This window comes from Spea bombifrons, chromosome 5 (assembly GCF_027358695.1).
Source record: "Spea bombifrons isolate aSpeBom1 chromosome 5, aSpeBom1.2.pri, whole genome shotgun sequence".
In the NCBI taxonomy this organism is placed as follows: domain Eukaryota; kingdom Metazoa; phylum Chordata; class Amphibia; order Anura; family Pelobatidae; genus Spea; species Spea bombifrons.
The window spans coordinates 42,529,431-42,553,327 of record NC_071091.1 but is presented as its reverse complement, the minus strand read 5'-3'; the positions used below and the strand labels follow the sequence as shown (position 1 = coordinate 42,553,327).

The 23,897-nt window shown below is 46.1% G+C and overlaps 1 protein-coding gene across 1 annotated transcript in view; it reads right to left on the bottom strand.

Moving 5' to 3' along the window:
- Nucleotides 1–23,897, bottom strand: part of ADCY1 (adenylate cyclase 1) — an 854,652-nt gene that overhangs the window by 705,814 nt on the left and 124,941 nt on the right. The gene's annotated exons all lie outside the window — the stretch shown is intronic.

The following is a 23,897-nucleotide window of genomic DNA, read 5'->3' as shown; positions in this document are numbered from 1 at the left end:
ATTCATGATAGACACAAACACTTACTCACTCATTCACACAAATCATTAACACATATTCATTAATGCAGTCTCACAAATCATTCAAACAATTCATCCACATGAATTCATTAATTCTCATACGCATTCACACAATTCATCCACACATTTATTCCTTCATTCTCGTACGCATTCACACTACCCCGTCTACCCATCCCCTTCTTATCTGCCCCTTCTCCCTATGTTCCCCCTTATCACTATGTACCCCCTTCCCCACTTCTCAATATGTACCCCCTCTCACTATCTAACCTCTCTCTCCCCTCTGCCCCTTCTCACTGCACCCCCTTCCCTCACCCTACTTACCTTGTTGCCGGAGTAAGCAGCAACTGCGACCGGGTCCGCCACTCTAGGGGGCCGGGCAGCCCCCACCAGGGCCGGCCTTAGGGATGTGCGGCCGCACAGGGCTTAAATTAAAACATCTGGGGTTTTTTGGGTTTTGTTTTTTTTTAACTTTATTTAACATCCTCCATGTTAAATATCCTTTAAAGCACAAGGAGTTAGAGATCTTTCAGAACCACTTGTCTTCTAGGGTAATATAAAAGCCAATTCCATATCCAGATAAAACTGAAATATGTATTTTCTTCAAATCAGAAGCAAGACCAAAATACAATATAAACAAAAATAAATCCTTGCTCCTCTGCGCACTAACTAAACACAGGGTTTTGTTTCCTCCAACCTAACAAAATAGATGTCCAGCAGTTTTCTTGACTGCAATAAGAAGGAGAGTGAATTGCACCAAGCTGGGTGCACCAAGCTTTTTAAACCCTCCTGTATTATGGTCCCAACTGCCTTGTGATCATTGACAAGAACCGCTTGTGTAGTTCTGGGCTGATTCCTCACCGTTCTCATGATCATTAAAACTCCACGAGATGAGATCTTGCATGGAGCCCCAGACCGAGGGAGATTGACAGTACCGTATATTCCGGCGATAAGACGACTTTTTAACCCCAGAAAATCTTCTTAAAAGTGGGGGGTCGTCTTATACGCCGGGTACTAACCGAGTACCGAATACTTACCCAGCTGGAGAGTCCCACGAAGCCACAAATCTCTAGGGGAGGGGCGAGTGGAGAAGCCGCCTCCCCTGGGCCGGTCTTCAGGGCCACGCCGAGGTAGGTGCAAGATCGTGATCTCCCCAACTAGCCCTGATCAGCAGGGCTGGTTGGGGAGATCACGACCTCCCTCTAACTAAACCAACATTAGGGAGCTCGAGGTCTGGCACTTCAGACCTCGGCTTCCCTGCTCCCTAATCACTACGCGCCGGCTATTGATGCCGAGCGCGGTGATGACGTCATGTCCCGGCAACGGCATCAATTGCCGGCGCGTAGTGATGAGGGAGCAGTAAACAGACCTCGCGCTCCCACGACTGGATGGAAGAAAGAAGATAGAAGATGAGAAAGGTAAGAGATGGGGAGAAAGGGGTGTGAGTGCAGTGCATGTATGTTGGTGTGAGATGGTCAGTGTGTTTGTGTGTTTGTAAGCTGGTGTATATATATATATGTATATATATATATATATATATATATATATATATATATACATACATACATGTGTGTATATATACGGTATATACATGTGTGTGTGTGTATATATATATATATATATATATATATATATATATATATATATATATATATACGTGTGTGTGTATGTGTATATATATACATGTGTGTGTGTATATATTGTGGCAGGATGGCTCGATCAAAACAAGAAACTCCGAACACCAGCAGAATAAAAGCAAGATGTGGTTTATTGCAGAATTGTACAGTCCACAGCAATGCACTTCATAGTGTAAATAAACCAAAGCAAAAACAAATCCTTTTGATACAGTCTGAGGGCCTCTGGCTTGCCTGCCTCTCACCCTACTCCCAGACATCTAATGCCTCTAACGGCCGCCCCTTTAAGCACCTGAGTTCAGGTTAATTGGCTCCACCTTGCTGACCTCCAGCAATTAACCCTCCCCATGCTGGGAATAATGAGCGTTCCAATCTGCCACTTATGTACACAGAGTCCATTACTTTGCCACATACCCTCCCCCTCAGCTTAACACAGGTGTGTGAAGCGGCCTTCGACAAGAAACTGTGCACCCTAGACAATGCATCTGCGTTGGCATGCAATAGCCCAGCCCTATGCTTCACAACAAATTTGAACTGTTGCATAGAGAGGAACCAACGTGTGACTTTAGTATTCTTGTCTTTGTTGTTCTGCATCCATTGTAGTGGAGCATGGTCAGTGATGAGGGTAAAAGATCTGCCCAACAAATAATATTTTAATGTTTCAGTTGCCCACTTAATGGCCAAACATTCCTTCTCTACAGAAGCATACTTCTGCTCCCTTGGCAACAACTTACGACTTAAAAACAACACAGGATGTTCTTCCTCTGCTATCATTTGAGATAATACCGCCCCCAGGCCCACATCAGAAGCATCCGTTTGCAAAAAGAAATGTTCCTTAAAATCCGGGGCTACTAAAACAGGGTGCCTGCATAAAGCTGTACGCAAGTCTGCAAAAGCTTTTTCTGCATCATCATTCCATCTCACTGTATCTGGTGCCTTTGCTTTAATCAAATCAGTGAGAGGTGCAGCTCGAGTGGCAAAGTGGGGTATGAAGCGTCTATAATAGCCAACTATTCCTAGGAAAGCTTTGACCTGTTTCTTTCTTAGAGGGCGTGGCCAATGTTCAATAGCCTCAGCCTTAGTGAATTGAGGTTTTACCAGTCCTCTCCCTACAGTATAACCAAGATATTTGGCTTCCATACAGCCAATAGAACATTTGGCAGGATTAGCAGTAAGACCAGCTTTCCGAATACTATTTAAAACCGCTTCTACCTTTCCCAAATGGGAGTCCCAGTCTCGGCTATAGACGACTACATCATCTAAGTATGCAGAAGCATAATTGGAGTGAGGTCTTAGAAGTTTATTCATTAACCTCTGAAAGGTTGCTGGGGCTCCATGAAGCCCAAATGGCAAAACTGTATATTGGTACAGGCCTTCAGGGGTCACAAATGCAGTTTTCTCTTTAGCAGTTTCTGTCAATGGGATCTGCCAATAACCCTTTGTAAGGTCTAATACACTTAGGAATCTGGCCTGTGCCAGTTTCTCAATGAGTTCATCAACCCGAGGCATAGGATAGGCATCAAATTTAGAGCATTCATTAAGTTTTCTAAAATCATTGCAAAAACGAACTGCCCCATCTGGCTTAGGTACTAGAACTATGGGGCTAGACCATTGGCTATGTGATTCCTCAATGACTCCCAGTTCTAACATTTTTGCTACTTCTGTTTGTATTGCACTCCTTTTTGCCTCGGGAACTCTATAGGGCTTTACTTTTACTGTAACTCCTGGTTCTGTGATAATATCATGGCAGATTTCACTAGTTCTGCCAGGAATACTAGAAAAGACATCTTTATGTCTTGATATCATTTCTTTAACTTCCTTCTGCTGTTCAGGGGTGAGATCAGCAGATATTTTAACATCTGGGTCTGGGGATTTATCTATAGCAACCAAACTACTTTCTCTATCCTTCCAGGGTTTTAGCAGGTTTATATGGTAAATCTGTTCGACTTTCCTGCGATCAGGCTGTCGAACTTTATAGTTTACAGGGCCTACTTGTTCAATAATCTCATATGGGCCCTGCCAATGAGACAAGAGTTTGCTTTCGGCAGTGGGAACAAGGACCATAACTCGGTCCCCAGGTTGGAAAGAACGTACTGCAGCCTGGCGGTTGTAAATAACCTGTTGGCTTCTTTGAGCTTCCTCCAGATATTGTCTGACTATAGGAGAAATTTGTGTAATGCGCCCCTTGAGTTGCTCCACATACTGAATGACATTCTGTCCTGGTACCGTTTGTTCTTCCCACTCCTCCTTCGCTATATCTAATAAACCTCTTGGATGCCTACCATAAAGGAGCTCAAAAGGTGAAAACCCTACAGAAGATTGGGGAACCTCCCGAATAGCAAATAGTAAGTACGGTAGGAGAGTGTCCCAATTTTTCCCATCTCTATCAACCACTTTACTTAACATGTGTTTCAGGGTCCTATTGAATCTTTCAAAATATAGTAAAGTGTTGCGCTTATTACAATTGTGACAATATAAATATATAAATAATATAGTATCAAATAAACGAAAAACAATACTTATATTAGTTTTCCAGTTTCCATCCGTGGTATCAGAGTATGTTGCAGTATGTGAAAATAAAGAGAAAAGAAAAAATCATAGTGCTTTCCGTAAATATATAAAAATCAAGTGAATCTTTCGTATGATCTTTCACTCACATGAAAATGAGCAATGAGTTTGCTCTGACTTATCAGGTTCTCTAGTAAAGGAGCTTCGACTCCGTTCCCGCCGAACAAGTTGTTCCGGGACGCCCTCTCCGAATTATCGTTTCGGGTGTTATACCGTCCACACGGCAGCAAATGCGGGTCGGGTCGATACGGGAGATAGAGCAGGCAGGGAGGTGAAGTATAAATATATATTTAATATTAAAAAAAGTGCAGCATGCTCACATTTAAAATAACAGTCTGTAGCGCGTCTGAAGTTCTCCGTTCCTTTCCAAAACAAACAGTTTTCAGGTTTAGCGCAATGACGTAATCCAGCGTAATCCAACGCAATCCAACACGCAAACGCGTTTCACCCAATCGGGCTTCCTCAGTGACGTGTTGGTTGGTTCTCTCCTCCCTCCTTAAATACTCGATCTCTCGTACGGTGTATTGATTGTCTCTCGTTACTTTGTTTCCAGTCTCTGTGACGTGTTAATTGGTTCTTGTTACATTGTATCAAGCATTAGCTATCTCTCTGTGACGTGTTAATTGGCTCTTATTGTGTTATACCAGGTTAAATTGGACCAGATAAGAATAATGTACATAGTGAATTTATATAATATGTGATGAATTAGACAGTCAGTCAAAAATACATCCATATATTGATACAAAAAACATATATATGATGTGGAATTAATTCCACCTTGCTAACTTCTTAAATAATTAAAATTTAGATATTTACTGATCTTAAAGTGCAATATTATAATTTCTTTAGACCCCTATTTCATAGTATGTGCATATATAGTATATATATGTACATAAGGTCGATAGTAATACAATTAAATATATAAATATAAATATCTATAATATCAAAATACAAAAATACAACATAAAATACAAATATACATATATATGGATAAATAGAACAATATTAAATATAAAATATAAACCATCCACTGTATATCATATAGGAATCATATTCCACAACATGTATCCATAAAAGATTTTTATAACTATGGATATAAAATATATAAATACAGTTACAAAAATATAAATATAATTATAAAAGTATAAATGTATCAATACGGATCCTACAGAAGAAGAAGAAGATATATATAAATTAGAAAAAGCAAGAAATATTGTGTTATATTTTAATCTAAAAAATTAAATAAATCAAAATCCTGATTTAAACCTTTAGGGTTTAAGGTTTTAAGATCAAAAACCCACTTCATTTCTATCTGTCCTATTTTTTTCACGTAATCACCCCCTCTCCAGTCTTTTTTGACAATTTCTATTCCTATATATGTAAGGCATTTTGGATCACTATTGTGATATCTGGAGAAATGTACTGGCACAGGATGATTAGTTTTATTTGTTTTTATTCCTCTTACGTGTTCATCTAATCTTTTGTGTAGCGGGCGAATCGTTCTACCAATGTATTGTAAGCCGCATGGGCATTGCAATAAATATATAACCCCCTTGGTATGGCATGTTATTAAATGTTTAATTTTATATTGTTTATTTGTAACACTAGATATAAAATTGGTAGTTACCTCCCCATTTCTAGAGTGTGTGTCTTTACATGTGGTACAATAACCACATCTATTCGCCTGATCACTATTATTATCTTTTATTACGCCTGATCACTATTATTATCTTCTATTGAATCTTTCAACTAACCCATCTGTTTGAGGATGGTACACAGATGTCCTCAAAGCTTTTATTTGTAGCAAATGACACAACTCCTTCATTAGTCGGGACATAAAAGGGGTACCTTGGTCAGTTAAAATTTCTTTTGGTAACCCTACCCGAGAAAATACTTGAAGCAATTCTTTCGCTATGGTTTTGGAGGCAGTATTGCGGAGGGGAATAGCTTCTGGGTAGCGTGTAGCATAATCCAATATGACCAGAATATATTGATTACCCTTAGCCGATTTTTCTATTGGTCCCACCAAATCCATAGCAATTCGCTCAAAAGGGGTTTCAATAATTGGCAATGGGATTAGGGGTGCTCTTAGACGAGGTTTTGGGGTCGCTAGCTGGCAGTCTGGGCATGAGGCACAGTACCGCTTTACCTCTTCATATACCCCAGGCCAAAAAAATCGCCTTAAAACCCTTTCCTGAGTTTTTTCTACCCCCAAATGTCCCCCAAACAAATGAGAATGGGCCAATTCCAACACCTTTCTCCTGAAGGACCTTGGTACTAAGAGCTGTTCAAGTTCTTGCCCCTCCTCTCTGATCACTCTATAAAGTAGGTCATTTCTAAGAATGAAATGAGGATACCTGTCTCTGGATTGTCCATCGACCATGGTCCCATTAACTTCTACAATTTGGTTACGGGCATTTTGCAATGTTAAATCATTGACTTGTTCCCTTCTAAACTGATTTAAACCAATGTCCAAATCCACAATAGTAGGCTGTTCTCGGGTTTGGCCCTGGGGTTCAACCAGTATTTCGGTTGAAGGGTTGGAACTAGTGCTCGGATCTTGTAAGGTCACACCTTCATTTATCAAAGCCATTTGTAAGTCCCCAGTACCCCTATGCTTATCTTCCCTTCTCTCACGTCTTGTCTTGCGCCTTTTACAAAACAAATCTGGGTGTACCAATGGGAAAACACAAAACGGGTTCTCCTCTACAGACTCCCACGGGTTTTGAATCAGGCTTTGAAACGCCGGGAAATTACGTCCAAGAATAAGGGGATGGGGTAATTTAGGTACCACTGCAGCCACTACTGAAAATGTTTGGCCCCCATAGCCTATGTTTACAGAGGTAGTAGGGTATGATACAGTACAGCCATGTACACAGAGTATCCCAACCTTCTTACCTGGGAGCAACTGAGACGGTTGAATGAGACTGCTTGTCACTAAGGAAATATCGCTCCCAGAGTCCACAAGCGCTACGGTTTCCTTCCCATTTAACAAAACAGATTTATCAAACACACATTTTTCGGTCTGTTTCCCAACCAAACAGATTAGTCCACAAAAGTCATTTATAGCATTATACCCACATTCCATAGGTTCCTGCAAATGAGGACACATAGCTTTTATGTGACCTAGCTCCCCACACTCAAAGCAAGTAACTGGAGGTTTCCTGGTTTGCCATCCCTTTGAGGGTTTATAGTAGACTTGGGCACCAGGGGGCTCTTCGTGTTCGTCTTCGTGCTCGTCTTCGGGGAAAAAAAAATCTTCGTATTCCGCGAATATTCGCCCGTTCCTGTCTTCTCTTCGGGCGAATATTCGCGGACATTCTTCGTGCTCGTTTAATCTTCGTTTTCCTCCTGGTTGCCTAGCAGGGGTTAATACGGGGTTAATAACACATCACAGCAGCAGCAGCTGCCGTGAAGGTACGTGTGTGCAGCTCTATTGGTCGTTTCGGCAGGGGGCTGGTCTGGCATCAACGAGTGAATTGCAGAACTGCAGAATGCACTTCATTCGTTGATGGCAGGCGAGCCCCCTGCCGAAACGACCAATAGAGTTGCACACACATACCGAGGTGTACTGTCCATAGATGTTTAATAAAAGAATAGGGAATATTTTACATTTTTAAATTGATTTTGGACCACTTTACATGCCTAACATTTGCTACCTATTTACAATGGCATACTTTGCAACAACCCAACTTACTTATTGGACAGGACTGGAAAATAGCAGGACTGTCCACCAAAATCTTGGGTGTGTTGGCAGGTATGCTGATGGAAAAATGTTGGACAAGAACTAAAAAATAGCTTAGGGTTAATGTACGGTTATGTTTAAGATTAGTAGCAGTGCACTGGTTTGGTTAAAGATGGATTATGTCTAAATAATAATAATTTAATTTTAATGTTTTTTTTTAAAAAAAAAAATAGGGGTTTATTTAAATGTATTTTAAAGTTAGATTTATTATTTAGTACTTGATTATATTTATTAAATGTTTATAGTAGCGTTACCTACCGAGCTATAACTACCTATGTGTATTTGCATTTTGCATACCTAGTTTAGCTAAATTAGATGGGACAGGACTGGAAAAAAGCAGGACTGTCCCTGAAAAAGTTGGGTCTGTTGGCAGGTATGTGGATGGAAAAATGTTATAGGGTGAAGTGTGAGTTATAGTGTTAATGTAATGCTATTAGTGAGTGAAGGCCAGGGCAAATAACAAGGAAAAGGTCCTTGTGTTTTGTGCATTGTAAGTGTGTGTGTATGTGTGTTATGTGTGATGTCACTGTGTGTTATATGTGTTATATGTGTTATTGTGTGTGTTATGTTTGGTTGGTTGTGTATCAGAAGGAAAATAATGAAATGGAAAAGGAAATGGGAAAGGCAAATGAGTGGGCAATTGGCGACCCGCTCACCTGTTTCACCCCAGGGCAAAGCACCCAAACACTGTCAGTCTTAGACGTTTGGCAGCAGACTTCCAGAGCTCAGACACAAGGCCCTAGCGTAAGCTGGCCACTCCGGCGGAGGTAGCAGGCGTTGCCACACCGCAAACAGAGGCAGCCAGGGGGGAGAAACTGCCCTTACCATTAGGGACATTTTGGGCATGACTCTAGCCAGGAAGCGAACTGGCAGAGAAGAGATGCTGGCACCACCACCAGCAGCAGCATTGAAAAGGCGAATGAGTGGGCAATTGGCGACCCACTCACCTGTTTCACCCCAGGGCAAAGCACCCAAACACTGTCAGTCTTAGACGTTTGGCAGCAGACTTCCAGAGCTCAGACACAAGGCCCTAGCGTAAGCTGGCCACTCCGGCGGAGGTAGCAGGCGTTGCCACACCGCAAACAGAGGCAGCCAGGGGGGAGAAACTGCCCTTACCATTAGGGACATTTTGGGCATGACTCTAGCCAGGAAGCGAACTGGCAGAGAAGAGATGCTGGCACCACCACCAGCAGCAGCATTGAAAAGGCGAATGAGTGGGCAATTGGCGACCCACTCACCTGTTTCACCCCAGGGCAAAGCACCCAAACACTGTCAGTCTTAGACGTTTGGCAGCAGACTTCCAGAGCTCAGACACAAGGCCCTAGCGTAAGCTGGCCACTCCGGCGGAGGTAGCAGGCGTTGCCACACCACAGACAGAGGCAGCCAGGGGGGAGAAACTGCCCTTACAATTAGGGACATTTTGGGCATGACTCTAGCCAGGAAGCGAACTGGCAGAGAAGAGATGCTGGCACCACCACCACCACCACCACCACCAGCAGCATTGAAAAATTGGAAAGGCGAATGAGAGGGCAATTGGCGACCCGCTCACCTGTTTCACCCCAGGGCAAAGCACCCAAACACTGTCAGTCTTAGACGTTTGGCAGCAGACTTCCAGAGCTCAGACACAAGGCCCTAGCGTAAGCTGGCCACTCCGGCGGAGGTAGCAGGCGTTGCCACACCGCAGACAGAGGCAGCCAGGGGGGAGAAACTGCCCTTACAATTAGGGACATTTTGGGCATGACTCTAGCCAGGAAGCGAACTGGCAGAGAAGAGATGCTGGCACCACCACCACCACCACCACCACCAGCAGCATTGAAAAATTGGAAAGGCGAATGAGAGGGCAATTGGCGACCCGCTCACCTGTTTCACCCCAGGGCAAAGCACCCAAACACTGTCAGTCTTAGACGTTTGGCAGCAGACTTCCAGAGCTCAGACACAAGGCCCTAGCGTAAGCTGGCCACTCCGGCGGAGGTAGCAGGCGTTGCCACACCGCAGACAGAGGCAGCCAGGGGGGAGAAACTGCCCTTACAATTAGGGACATTTTGGGCATGACTCTAGCCAGGAAGCGAACTGGCAGAGAAGAGATGCTGGCACCACCACCACCACCACCACCACCAGCAGCATTGATAAATTGGAAAGGCGAATGAGAGGGCAATTGGCGACCCGCTCACCTGTTTCACCCCAGGGCAAAGCACCCAAACACTGTCAGTCTTAGACGTTTGGCAGCAGACTTCCAGAGCTCAGACACAAGGCCCTAGCGTAAGCTGGCCACTCCGGCGGAGGTAGCAGGCGTTGCCACACCGCAGACAGAGGCAGCCAGGGGGGAGAAACTGCCCTTACAATTAGGGACATTTGAGGCATGACACTAGCCAGGAAGCGAACTGGCAGAGAAGAGATGCTGGCACCACCACCAGCAGCAGCATTGAAAAGGCGAATGAGTGGGCAATTGGCGACCCACTCACCTGTTTCACCCCAGGGCAAAGCACCCAAACACTGTCAGTCTTAGACGTTTGGCAGCAGACTTCCAGAGCTCAGACACAAGGCCCTAGCGTAAGCTGGCCACTCCGGCGGAGGTAGCAGGCGTTGCCACACCGCAAACAGAGGCAGCCAGGGGGGAGAAACTGCCCTTACCATTAGGGACATTTTGGGCATGACTCTAGCCAGGAAGCGAACTGGCAGAGAAGAGATGCTGGCACCACCACCAGCAGCAGCATTGAAAAGGCGAATGAGTGGGCAATTGGCGACCCACTCACCTGTTTCACCCCAGGGCAAAGCACCCAAACACTGTCAGTCTTAAACGTTTGGCAGCAGACTTCCAGAGCTCAGACACAAGGCCCTAGCGTAAGCTGGCCACTCCGGCGGAGGTAGCAGGCGTTGCCACACCGCAGACAGAGGCAGCCAGGGGGGAGAAACTGCCCTTACCATTAGGGACATTTGATTCATGACACTAGCCAGGAAGCGAACTGGCATCGAAGAGACACTGGCACCACCACCAGCAGCAGCAGCAGAATTGGGAAAGGCGAATGAGTGGGCAATTGGCGACCCACTCACCTGTTTCACCCCAGGGCAAAGCACCCAAACACTGTCAGTCTTAGACGTTTGGCAGCAGACTTCCAGAGCTCAGACACAAGGCCCTAGCGTAAGCTGGCCACTCCGGCGGAGGTAGCAGGCGTTGCCACACCGCAAACAGACGCAGCCAGAGGGGAGAAACTGCCCTTACCACTAGGGACATTTTGGGCATGACTCTAGCCAGGAAGCGAACTGGCAGAGAAGAGATGCTGGCACCACCACCAGCAGCAGCATTGAAAAGGCGAATGAGTGGGCAATTGGCGACCCACTCACCTGTTTCACCCCAGGGCAAAGCACCCAAACACTGTCAGTCTTAAACGTTTGGCAGCAGACTTCCAGAGCTCAGACACAAGGCCCTAGCGAAGGCTGGCCACTCCGGCGGAGGTAGCAGGCGTTGCCACACCGCAGACAGAGGCAGCCAGGGGGGAGAAACTGCCCTTACCATTAGGGACATTTGATTCATGACACTAGCCAGGAAGCGAACTGGCATCGAAGAGACACTGGCACCACCACCAGCAGCAGCAGCAGAATTGGGAAAGGCGAATGAGTGGGCAATTGGCGACCCACTCACCTGTTTCACCCCAGGGCAAAGCACCCAAACACTGTCAGTCTTAGACGTTTGGCAGCAGACTTCCAGAGCTCAGACACAAGGCCCTAGCGTAAGCTGGCCACTCCGGCGGAGGTAGCAGGCGTTGCCACACCGCAAACAGACGCAGCCAGAGGGGAGAAACTGCCCTTACCACTAGGGACATTTTGGGCATGACTCTAGCCAGGAAGCGAACTGGCAGAGAAGAGATGCTGGCACCACCACCACCACCAGCAGCAGCATTGAAAAATGGGAAAGGCGAATGAGTGGGCAATTGGCGACCCACTCACCTGTTTCACCCCAGGGCAAAGCACCCAAACACTGTCAGTCTTAGACGTTTGGCAGCAGACTTCCAGAGCTCAGACACTAGGCCCTAGCGTAAGCTGGCCACTCCGGCGGAGGTAGCAGGCGTTGCCACACCGCAGACAGAGGCAGCCAGGGGGGAGAAACTGCCCTTACCATTAGGGACATTTGATTCATGACACTAGCCAGGAAGCGAACTGGCATCGAAGAGACACTGGCACCACCACCAGCAGCAGCAGCAGAATTGGGAAAGGCGAATGAGTGGGCAATTGGCGACCCACTCACCTGTTTCACCCCAGAGCAAAGCATCCAAACACTGTCAGTCTTAGACGTTTGGCAGCAGACTTCCAGAGCTCAGACACAAGGCCCTAGCGTAAGCTGGCCACTCCGGCGGAGGTAGCAGGCGTTGCCACACCGCAAACAGACGCAGCCAGAGGGGAGAAACTGCCCTTACCACTAGGGACATTTTGGGCATGACTCTAGCCAGGAAGCGAACTGGCAGAGAAGAGATGCTGGCACCACCACCACCACCAGCAGCAGCATTGAAAAATGGGAAAGGCGAATGAGTGGGCAATTGGCGACCCACTCACCTGTTTCACCCCAGGGCAAAGCACCCAAACACTGTCAGTCTTAGACGTTTGGCAGCAGACTTCCAGAGCTCAGACACTAGGCCCTAGCGTAAGCTGGCCACTCCGGCGGAGGTAGCAGGCGTTGCCACACCGCAGACAGAGGCAGCCAGGGGGGAGAAACTGCCCTTACCATTAGGGACATTTGATTCATGACACTAGCCAGGAAGCGAACTGGCATCGAAGAGACACTGGCACCACCACCAGCAGCAGCAGCAGAATTGGGAAAGGCGAATGAGTGGGCAATTGGCGACCCACTCACCTGTTTCACCCCAGAGCAAAGCATCCAAACACTGTCAGTCCTTGGCGTTTGGGAGCGGACTTCCAGAGCTCAGACACAAGGCCCTAGCGTAAGCTGGCTACATTGGCGGAGGTAGCAGGCGTTGCCACACCGCAGCAAGTGCAACCAGGGGGGAGAAACTGCCCTTACCATAAGGGACATTTAAGGCATGACACTAGCCAGGAAGCGAACTGGCAGAGAAGAGATGCTGGCACCACCAGCAGCAGCAGCAGCAGCAGCAGCATTGGAAAAGGCAAATGAGTGGGCAATTGACGACCCGCTCACCTGTTTCACCCCAGGGCAAAGCATCCAAAGACTGTCAGTCCTTGGCGTTTGGGAGCGGACTTCCAGAACTCAGACACAAGGCCCTAGCGTAAGCTGGCTACATTGGCGGAGGTAGCAGGCGTTGCCACACCGCAGCAAGTGCAACCAGGGGGGAGAAACTGCCCTTACCATAAGGGACATTTAAGGCATGACACTAGCCAGGAAGCGAACTGGCAGAGAAGAGATGCTGGCACCACCAGCAGCAGCAGCAGCAGCAGCAGCATTGGAAAAGGCAAATGAGTGGGCAATTGACGACCCGCTCACCTGTTTCACCCCAGGGCAAAGCATCCAAAGACTGTCAGTCCTTGGCGTTTGGGAGCGGACTTCCAGAACTCAGACACAAGGCCCTAGCGTAAGCTGGCTACATTGGCGGAGGTAGCAGGCGTTGCCACACCGCAGCAAGTGCAACCAGGGGGGAGAAACTGCCCTTACCATAAGGGACATTTGAGGCATGACACTAGCCAGGAAGCGAACTGGCAGAGAAGAGACACTGGCACCACCACCAGCAGCAGCAGCAGCAGCATTGGAAAAGGCGAATGAGTGGGCAATTGACGACCCGCTCACCTGTTTCACCCCAGGGCAAAGCATCCAAAAACTGTCAGTCCTTGGCGTTTGGGAGCGGACTTCCAGAACTCAGACACAAGGCCCTAGCGTAAGCTGGCTACATTGGCGGAGGTAGCAGGCGTTGCCACACCGCAGCAAGTGCAACCAGGGGGGAGAAACTGCCCTTACCATAAGGGACATTTGAGGCATGACACTAGCCAGGAAGCGAACTGGCAGAGAAGAGACACTGGCACCACCACCAGCAGCAGCAGCAGCAGCATTGGAAAAGGCGAATGAGTGGGCAATTGACGACCCGCTCACCTGTTTCACCCCAGGGCAAAGCATCCAAAAACTGTCAGTCCTTGGCGTTTGGGAGCGGACTTCCAGAACTCAGACACAAGGCCCTAGCGTAAGCTGGCTACATTGGCGGAGGTAGCAGGCGTTGCCACACCGCAGCAAGTGCAACCAGGGGGGAGAAACTACCCTCTCCATTAGGGACATTTAAGGCATGACACTAGCCAGGAAGCGAACTGGCATTGAAGAGAGACACTGGCACCACCACCAGCAGCAGCAGCATTGGAAAAGGCGAATGAGTGGGCAATTGACGACCCGCTCACCTGTTTCACCCCAGGGCAAAGCATCCAAGCACTGTCAGTCCTTGGCGTTTGGGAGCAGACCTACAGAACTCAGACACAAGGCCCTAGCGTAAGCTGGCTACACCGGCGGAGGTAGCAGGCGTTGCCACACCGCAGCAAGTGCAACCAGGGGGGAGAAACTACCCTTACCATCAGGGACATTCGAGGCATGACACTAGCCAGGAAGCGAACTGGCATTGAAGAGAGACACTGGCACCACCAGCAGCAGCAGCAGAATTGGGAAAGGCGAATGAGTGGGCAATTGACGACCCGCTCACCTGTTTCACCCCAGGGCAAAGCATCCAAGCACTGTCAGTCCTTGGCATTTGGGAGCAGACCTACAGAACTCAGACACAAGGCCCTAGCGTAAGCTGGCTACACCGGCGGAGGTAGCAGGCGTTGCCACACCGCAGCAAGTGCAACCAGGGGGGAGAAACTACCCTTACCATCAGGGACATTCGAGGCATGACACTAGCCAGGAAGCGAACTGGCATTGAAGAGAGACACTGGCACCACCAGCAGCAGCAGCAGAATTGGGAAAGGCGAATGAGTGGGCAATTGACGACCCGCTCACCTGTTTCACCCCAGGGCAAAGCATCCAAGCACTGTCAGTCCTTGGCGTTTGGGAGCAGACCTACAGAACTCAGACACAAGGCCCTAGCGTAAGCTGGCTACACCGGCGGAGGTAGCAGGCGTTGCCACACCGCAGCAAGTGCAACCAGGGGGGAGAAACTACCCTTTCCATTAGGGACATCTGAGGCATGATTTCAGCCAGGAAGCGAACTGGCAAAAGATACTGGCACCACCACCAGCAGCAGCGTTGGAAACGGAAAAAGGTGAATGAGTGGGCAATTGACGACCCACTCACCTGTTTCACCCCAGGGCAAAGCATCCAAAGACTGTCAGTCCTAGGCGTTTGGGAGCGGACTTACAGAGCTCAGACACTAGGCCCTAGCGTAAATTGGCTACACCAGCGGAGGTAGCAGGCATTGCCACACCGCAGCAAGTGCAACCAGGGGGAGAAACTACCTTAAACATTAGAGAGAAAAAATTTAACTTTCCAAGCTAAGAGCTGGGTAACCCAATTTGGGCAGATTGAATTTAAGAAAGGCAATCTGCTCCATCAGATGAGGTGCCATGCGTGAGCGCTGTGGACTCAGTATGTTTCCAGTCATAGAAAACACGCGCTCACTTTGAACAGTGGTTGGCGGACATGATAGAAGCTGCTGCGCAACCCATGAGAGTGCAGGCCACACACTCTTCTTTTCATCCCAGTAGCTAAGAGGATCAACATTAGGAGCAGAAGGAACTTCACAGAGGTAAAGTTTGACCATTTCAGCAGCACTACTCTCCTTTCTGCTGCTAGCTCTGTCAGATGGTCCAACTATACTGCCAAGTGCCTCTTCCCAAAACGCAGCTGCTCCACTCAGCTGTGTTGTGCTGCTTGTGGCACTGCTGCTGATGCTGCTGCTAGGGGTAGCAGACCACATCATCTCTTCCTCCTCCTGCACCTCACCCTCCTCGGACAGCATTCCCATTTTACGCTGCCAGTCACGCACCTTGTTGACCAATTGCTCCCGGTAGCTACTGAGAACATTGAATTTCAAAGCTAGCTTTCCCTTAATTCTTGGATCACAAAGGCACGCTAGCATCATTTCGGGACTCTCTTCCATTCGCTTGCGAAGGTGTACTTTTAGCAGATCCTTCAGCTTCCTGACTATGGCTGCTACGTCAGGATGTAGAGTGCCACCTTGAACAGCCTCACGGTTTCCAAGGAACACATCCATCTTGCTGCCTAGATGGGAGAACACTGGGATTACCTGGGCCAGACTGGCAGTGTTTGAGCTTAAATTTTCTGTGGCATCCCTGAATGGTTTAAGGACTGCCACTAGCTGGGCGATCACTGTCCAATCCTCCCTATTCAATGGAGAGGTAATCCCAATATTGTGCTCTGAGGCAAGATTATGGATTGCCCTCTGCTGCTCCAAAATCCTCTCTAGCATGTCTAACGTGGAGTTCCACCGTGTACTGACATCCTGACGTAGGCAGTGTACGGGAAGACCTGACCTCTCTTGCTCTTCCCTCAAAAGTTGGCTAGCCTTAACACTATGGTGAAAGTGCCCAGCGATCTTTCTGCAGCGGGACAGAACTACTGCTGCCACATTAGTTCCTTCTGACATTGCTGCCTTCACTACAAGATGGATGATGTGGGCTGCACAGCGCACACCAACAATATGACCATCTCGCAGCGCTTTCACCATATTGGCACCTCCGTCAGTTACCACAAAACCAACTTCAACATTGGTGCCCGCCTCTGCTCCCACCCAAAGGCTAAACATTTTCCTCATCGCATGCAGAATGTTTTGGGAAGTGTGCTTTTCATCCATCACTTCTGCATGGAGAAGGAAAGATCGGTAGCCTGCTGCAGCAGCTTCCTTAGACACACCGGGCTGCCACCAGTGTGCTGTCAAAGAAAGAAAGGCATGCTGGCCGCTAGGTGCACTCCACAAATCTGTAGTGAAATGAACAGACTGACCAGCAGCCTTGGAAAGCTCCTCTTTCACTGCTGCAACACAGGACCGATACAATGAGGGGACAATGTTCCTGCTGAAAGTGGAACGTGACGGAACTGTATATTGTGGAGCCACAGCCGCCATCAATTGTTTGAAAGGCTCCCCTTCGATCATAGAGAAGGATGCCCCTCCAACAGCAATGAACTGACCAATCAGTCGCGTTACTTTATTGGCCTGCTGTTTGGGCATTGACCTTTTGGATTGGAATGCCACAAATTGTTCCAGGGTGGGCTGGACATGCAGTGCTCCAACCTGCCTTGGTCTCTGGCTGCCAGCACTAGTTGCTGCTGCTGCTGCTGCTGCTATTGGCTCAGAAGAAGAAGCTGTTGGGGTTTTTCCACGGCCACCAGCTATGCTGCCTGCACTAAGTTTTACCTCTGCATCTTTCCCCAATAGCACAGCGTTGTGTTGAGTGCTGAGGTGATGCTTCATGCTAGCACTGGTAAAATGGCCAGACACTTTCCCTCTGCTTATTAGCTTCCCACAATGTTTGCACTTTCCATAGCGCCCTTCTTCAACATTTTCAAAGTGCTCCCAAATTGGGGCGCGCATAGCCTTGGAGTGTGCCTTGGGTGCTGCTCTTACTGCTCGGGGTGGATGAACAGAGGCAGAACTAGTGGTGGTGGGACTGGTGGTAACAGTACTGGCCATAGTGGGACTGCTAATTGCTTTAGATTTGCTAGGTTTTGCTGCTGCTGCTGGTGGTGGTGATGGTGATGATCGTAGCGGAGAAGGTGGAGGCTCAGGGGAAAATTGTGCACTAGTCATTTGGACACTGCTCCCTGAGGAATCTGATTCCTGACCACTCATCTCCTCTACTTCCTCTGGCTCATAGTCTAGCTCTTCATTAGCCAGATCGAATGGAATTCCTGCTAGGCTGGAGCTAAGACTGATATCGTCGTGAGACTCGTGACTAGTAGTAGTGCGAGCAGGAAGAATAGACTCTGCACTTGGCCTCTCAGTCTCAGGCTCCTCTGCTACCTCGCTAGGTGGAGTTCCACTATGTGTAGCCCTCTCTCTAACTGTCTTTACAAAAATTTTGTAAGGACTTGGTGGCTTGCTAGAGGTACTAGGAGGACATGGCGTGGCGGTACCAGTGGGAACAGTAGGCGCAGCACTAGTGGTGGTAGAGGCGGTAGAGGTGGGGGTGGTGGTGGTGGTTTTCCCTACAAAGGAATGAGATCGCTTTGGTTTGGGACCCCTCTGAGTCTTGCTGCTAATTTGGCTCTGCTTGGTACCTTGCATGCTGCTGGTGGATGGGGAAGATGCTGCTTGGGGCAAAAGGCACTTCTTTTTAGTCACTGGGCTGGTACTACTTGTGCTACCCTTTAACTTTGAACGTGCTTCTGGTGCTTTAGGCTTTCCGTAAAAAACCATAGAGCTTGTGGGCCTAGCCGCACTACTACTGCCTGCTTTTGGTGCCTTTCCTTTACTTGATGATCCTTCAAGCAATGCTTCCCCAAATGATAAGCGAGAGCTTGGCCTACTTGGCCGACTAGACTGACGCAAAGGCTGCATCTTAGAGCTGGTGGTGGTGCTGGTGGTGGTGCTGGTGGTGGTGGTGGTGGTGGTGGTGGTGGTGGTAGATGGAGCTTGTCCCTCCTTAGTCCCAAAAGGAGGATCCATTTCAAATTTTGTGTTGTGTGTGTAGTGTAGTGTAGTGTAGTGTAGTGTTTAAAAAACTATAAAAAAAAAATAAAAAAATAAAAATAAAAAAAAGGAAAAACGAATTAAAGACAAAAAAATTAGAGGAAGTTCTCTTCAGTGCTACTGCTTAAAAAGTAAAACTATGCACTACTGCACTGTGCTGTGTGCAATCTGCCAAAATCCTAAAGTTATTTAAATTATTAACTCAAGATTAACTATTTAATAACTAGCAGTATTTTATTTTTAATTTGAATTTACACGGGCCTAAGAGCTTAGCCTACCACTATGCTAGCCTAAAGCTATATTTCCTTACTATAAGTCTACCTCTAGGCAGACGCTCTCAAACCCACTAAGCTAAAGTGAGGTTAAATCAGATTCAGTATATGATTTATTAATTAATATTAAGTTATATAATATTAATAGATTAGAACTAATTTACTTATATATTATGTATTATAGATAGAAGAATATAGATTATGAATTAGAATTTAGAATTAGAATTACTTATATTATAGATTATGAATTAGAATATTATTATTTATAATATATTATAGATTAAGATTAAAGAAGATTAGAATTATTTTAGTACTACAGCTAGTAGCTTGAAGCTTTGCTTAGTACAGCTCGTCACAGTCAATTTTTCTTGAAAAGAATTAGAAATAAAATAAAATGTCACAGCAAAACAGTTATCTTCACTGCTTGCTGCACTCACTAGCCCAACAAGTTCACTTCACTGATGGACTGAGGTGAGCAAAACACTAAGGGTACTTTTAATAAAATTGAAATAAAATGTAAAATAAATGAGAAAATCTTTGCAAAACAGTTAACGTCACTGCTTGCTGATCAAAAAAAAACACAGCACTTATGCGGCTGCACTCACTAGCCCAACAAGTTCACTTCACTGATGGACTGAGGTGAGCAAAACAAATGAAATAAAATGAAAGATTAATTAAGAAAAATTGACTTGGTCTCTTACTGTTGCTAAAACAAAGCACAAACTATAGAGCTGCAGCACCAGTACTAATAAGATTAGCTGAACTATACGCTAGTAGTAATTAATTAATATTATTACTTTTATTTATAGCTAATTTAATTAACTATTAAGATAAGAAAGAATTAGAGAATTATTGATATTACTGATTTTAGATTAGACACTAGTAGATGTTCTGAATGTCTACAGTACACTCTACACTAGTATACTATTACTAACTATAACTGACAAATATATATATTTTATAATGAATTCAATTATTAATTATATTAATTAATATTACTGATTTTAAATTAGACACTAGTAGATGAATGTCTACAGTACACTCTACACTAGTATACTATAGTATATATATATATATGACTGACAAATATATATATATATATAATATTATAATGAACTATTAAATTATAGATTCTATTAAATTGTAATTTATAAATTCTATTTAATTTATTTAAGCAGGACAGGCAATAGGCACTAGTGCCAGCCCAGGGCAAGGGCACCCCAGTGCCACTGAGGCACTGGGTGCACTGTCAACTCAACAGCACTTACACTAAAGTTGATGACAAATTAATTTTAAAAAAATTAAATTAATCAAATTATTATTATTAAATTAATTATATTAAGTAGCACTGAAGTGAGGATGAAGTACACTGTGAGAAAGGCTTACCAGTCTCACACAGAACAGAACAATCTCTCTCTGTAACGCTCGGATGCAGCACAGCAGTGTTGCCAAAGCAGTCACAGCGAAAAATGAATGGATCTCTCAGGCAAGCTCTGGTCTTATAAAGGCGCCTTCAGAATTCAAAAAACAGCAGCACAGGCATTGGACGAGACCCTTAGCGTTACGTCACAAGAGTGAGCTGATTGGACAGACGAGGATCAGCTCACTCCTGTTTGAAATTTTGGCGGTTGCGCGGCAAAAACGAAGACGATCACGAAGAATCTTCGATTCTTCGTGATTGTGAGTCTTCGTCTTCGCCTACGGTTTGCCGGCACTGTATTCTGTTCTACGTTCCTTCGGAACGAACAAAAAAACGGCCTCTTCGTGCTCGTTTTCATGTTCGCCCGAAGACGAATGCACAAGTCTAGTTTATAGTCCTGGTTTCCATCCGGAGAAACTTCAGGGCCTCCAGTTCGGATCACAACTTGATTTTTCCCATAGTTCCAGGGCCTTGAGCTTGTGAGCAGTCTTTGGTTGTGTTGCATTTTAGTCTGTGATGTAGATTTTAACTCTCTCACTGCTGTATATTGTTCAACCAGTGCCACCATTGCATCATAAGTGGTAGGGCTTCCCTGCCCTGCCCACTCTCGTAGGCCTTGGGGTAATCCTCGCAAAAAACGATCCAAAACCAAGGTCTCAATTATTTGAGCAGGCGTTGAACTCTCTGGTTTTAACCATCTCCTGGCCAGATGAATCAAATCAAACATTTGTGATCTTGGTGCCTTCTGTTCCTGGTATTTCCAATTATAGAACCGTTGGGCACGGATCACTGGAGTCACGCCAGTCCTTGCAAGAATCTCTGCTTTAAGAATATCATAACTAGCAGCCGCCTCTTCCTCTAGGTCAAAATAGGCTTTTTGAGCTTCACCAAGCAAAAAAGGTGCAACTATACCAGCCCATTGAGTGCGAGGCCATTGCTCTCTGATGGCAGTCCGCTCAAAAGCTGTTAGATAGGCCTCCACATCATCTTGCGGCGTCATCTTTTGCAGATACTGACTTGCATGGATAGGTTTTGGACTGCTGCTCTGTTCATCTGTGGTAGTTTTTGAGAGTTGCTGTACAATCTCTTTTAGGACAATCCTGTCCTCTTGCTGTGCTTCCATCATAGCTCCCATCTGAGCAGTTATCAGCCGGTTGGTTTCCTGTTGCACTGTAGTAGCATGCAGGAGGGCCTTTAAAACATCCTCCATGTTGATACAGGGTTCAAACAGCAATATCCCACTTCTGACACCACTTGTGGCAGGATGGCTCGATCAAAACAAGAAACTCCGAACACCAGCAGAATAAAAGCAAGATGTGGTTTATTGCAGAATTGTACAGTCCACAGCAATGCACTTCATAGTGTAAATAAACCAAAGCAAAAACAAATCCTTTTGATACAGTCTGAGGGCCTCTGGCTTGCCTGCCTCTCACCCTACTCCCAGACATCTAATGCCTCTAACGGCCGCCCCTTTAAGCACCTGAGTTCAGGTTAATTGGCTCCACCTTGCTGACCTCCAGCAATTAACCCTCCCCATGCTGGGAATAATGAGCGTTCCAATCTGCCACTTATGTACACAGAGTCCATTACTTTGCCACAATATATATATATATATATATATATATATATATACACATATGTGTGTGTGTGTGTATGTATATATACATGTGTGTGTGTGTGTCTGTATATATATATATATATATATATACACGTGTGTGTGTAAAGGCAGGGGTGTGTGGTGAGGGCAGTGTATAAATGTGTATGTATTGACAGGTGTATGTTAGTATGTGTAGATATATATATATGTGTGTGTGTGTGTGTGTAAGGGCAGTGTATGTATGTATATGTCTGTATAACAACCAGCCAATCACCGGTAAGGTACATCGCTTGCCGTGATTGGCTGGTTGTTGTATGCTGGGTAGAGGGGTAGTCTTATACGGCGAGTATAGTCCAAACTCTATATTTGAACTGGAAAAGTTGGGGGTCGTCTTATACGCCCAGTCGTCTTATACGCCGGAATATACGGTAATTTTGTGTTTCTTCCATTTGCGAATAATAGCACCAACTGTGGTCACCTTTTCACCAAGCTGCATGGCAATGGTCTTGTAGCCCATTCCAGGATTGTGTAGGTCTACAATCTTGTCCCTAACATCCTTGGACAGCTCTTTAATCTTTGGCATGGTGGAGAGTTTGGAATCTGATTGCTTCTGTGGACAGGTGTCTTTAATACAGATAACAAACTGAGATTAGGGCACTCCCTTTAAGAGTGTGCTCCTAATCTCAGCTCGTTACCTGTATAAAAGACACCTGGGAGCCAAACATCTTGCTGATTGATAGGGGATCAAATGAATCGGCAGCAGCGGAGGTTGTCTACATGCATCGCGCATACCTTCCCCGGTTGCCAGCCGGCGAACGTCCGCTCGATGAACGCAGACAACCCCCTCTACTGCTTGTACTTCCGCCGTAGCTTCTATGACGCAGCACCGGCGAACACCTGCTGCCCCCACCAGACACCAGGGAGTCAGAAGCACTGGTAAATCGGGGGGGGGGGGTTGTATGGGTGGCATAAGGCTTTTCTGGAGGCAGAGTGCCCCATGATAAGCCTTTTAACCTATATAAGGGACATATAAGGGGTTAAAAGGCATTTCTGGAGGCAAAGTGGCATAAAGGGGGTATAAGGCATATCAGGGAGGCAGAGTGGCATATAGGGGGGTAAAGGCATCTCAGGGAGGCAGAGTGGCAAGCCTGGGGGCAGATGTGCATAACTGGGGGGCAGGTTGGCAAATAAAAGGAAATAAAAACAAAACAAAAAAATTCTCAGTCATAGCTTTTATTAAATATGAAAAAATAGTTTACATGAATTAATATTTACTAGTAAAACCTATTTCCTATAGGGTTGTCTTATATTCGGGCTTTTTCTCTTTTTCCTAAATTAATATTCAGATTTTGGGGGGGTCGTCTTATAATCGAGCAAATATCGTATTACAAATGAAAAATAAGAAGAAGGCAATGCGATGGAGCCACAGAAGTACAGCAAGGTACATGGTAGACACTGGAAGACAGATACACATTAGCCCATATAGACTGTATTTCACAATATAGAAAAAAAAGAGTAAGGAAGAAGATAGAGGAGCAGAAGTAGGACACTGGGCCTGGGCTGGCACTGTTAGAAAGACAAATCCAGCCACTTGGTGCAGGACTGAATTTCCCCAGTATATACAAAATTAAAAAAACTGATCCCCCAGACTATGCAAGGAGACACAACAGGAACACTAGAACCTCACTCAATCTGAAAATTGGGTAACCTAATTTGGGGAGATTAACTTTCACTAAAACCATCTGCTCCAGCAGGTACAGGGGCAGCTGTGTTCTTTGGAGATTATGTAGGTTGCCTGGGGATGAAATCAACTGCTGGACCACTAAGCAAAGGCCAGATATGCTGCTGTTTCAGGTGATCTAGTGCTGCTGCTCTGCATTGGTGCAAAGGATTGGGAATTGGACATGTGGACTCCACTACAGTACTGTCACTGCTGCTGAGAATTTTCATTTCCGACTCCTGCGTCCCTCCTTCTCTTAGCATTTCCCTTTTGTGGTACATCTTACATACCCTACAGACAAGTTTTAAAATATTTTTAAGGGTCAGTATATACTCTA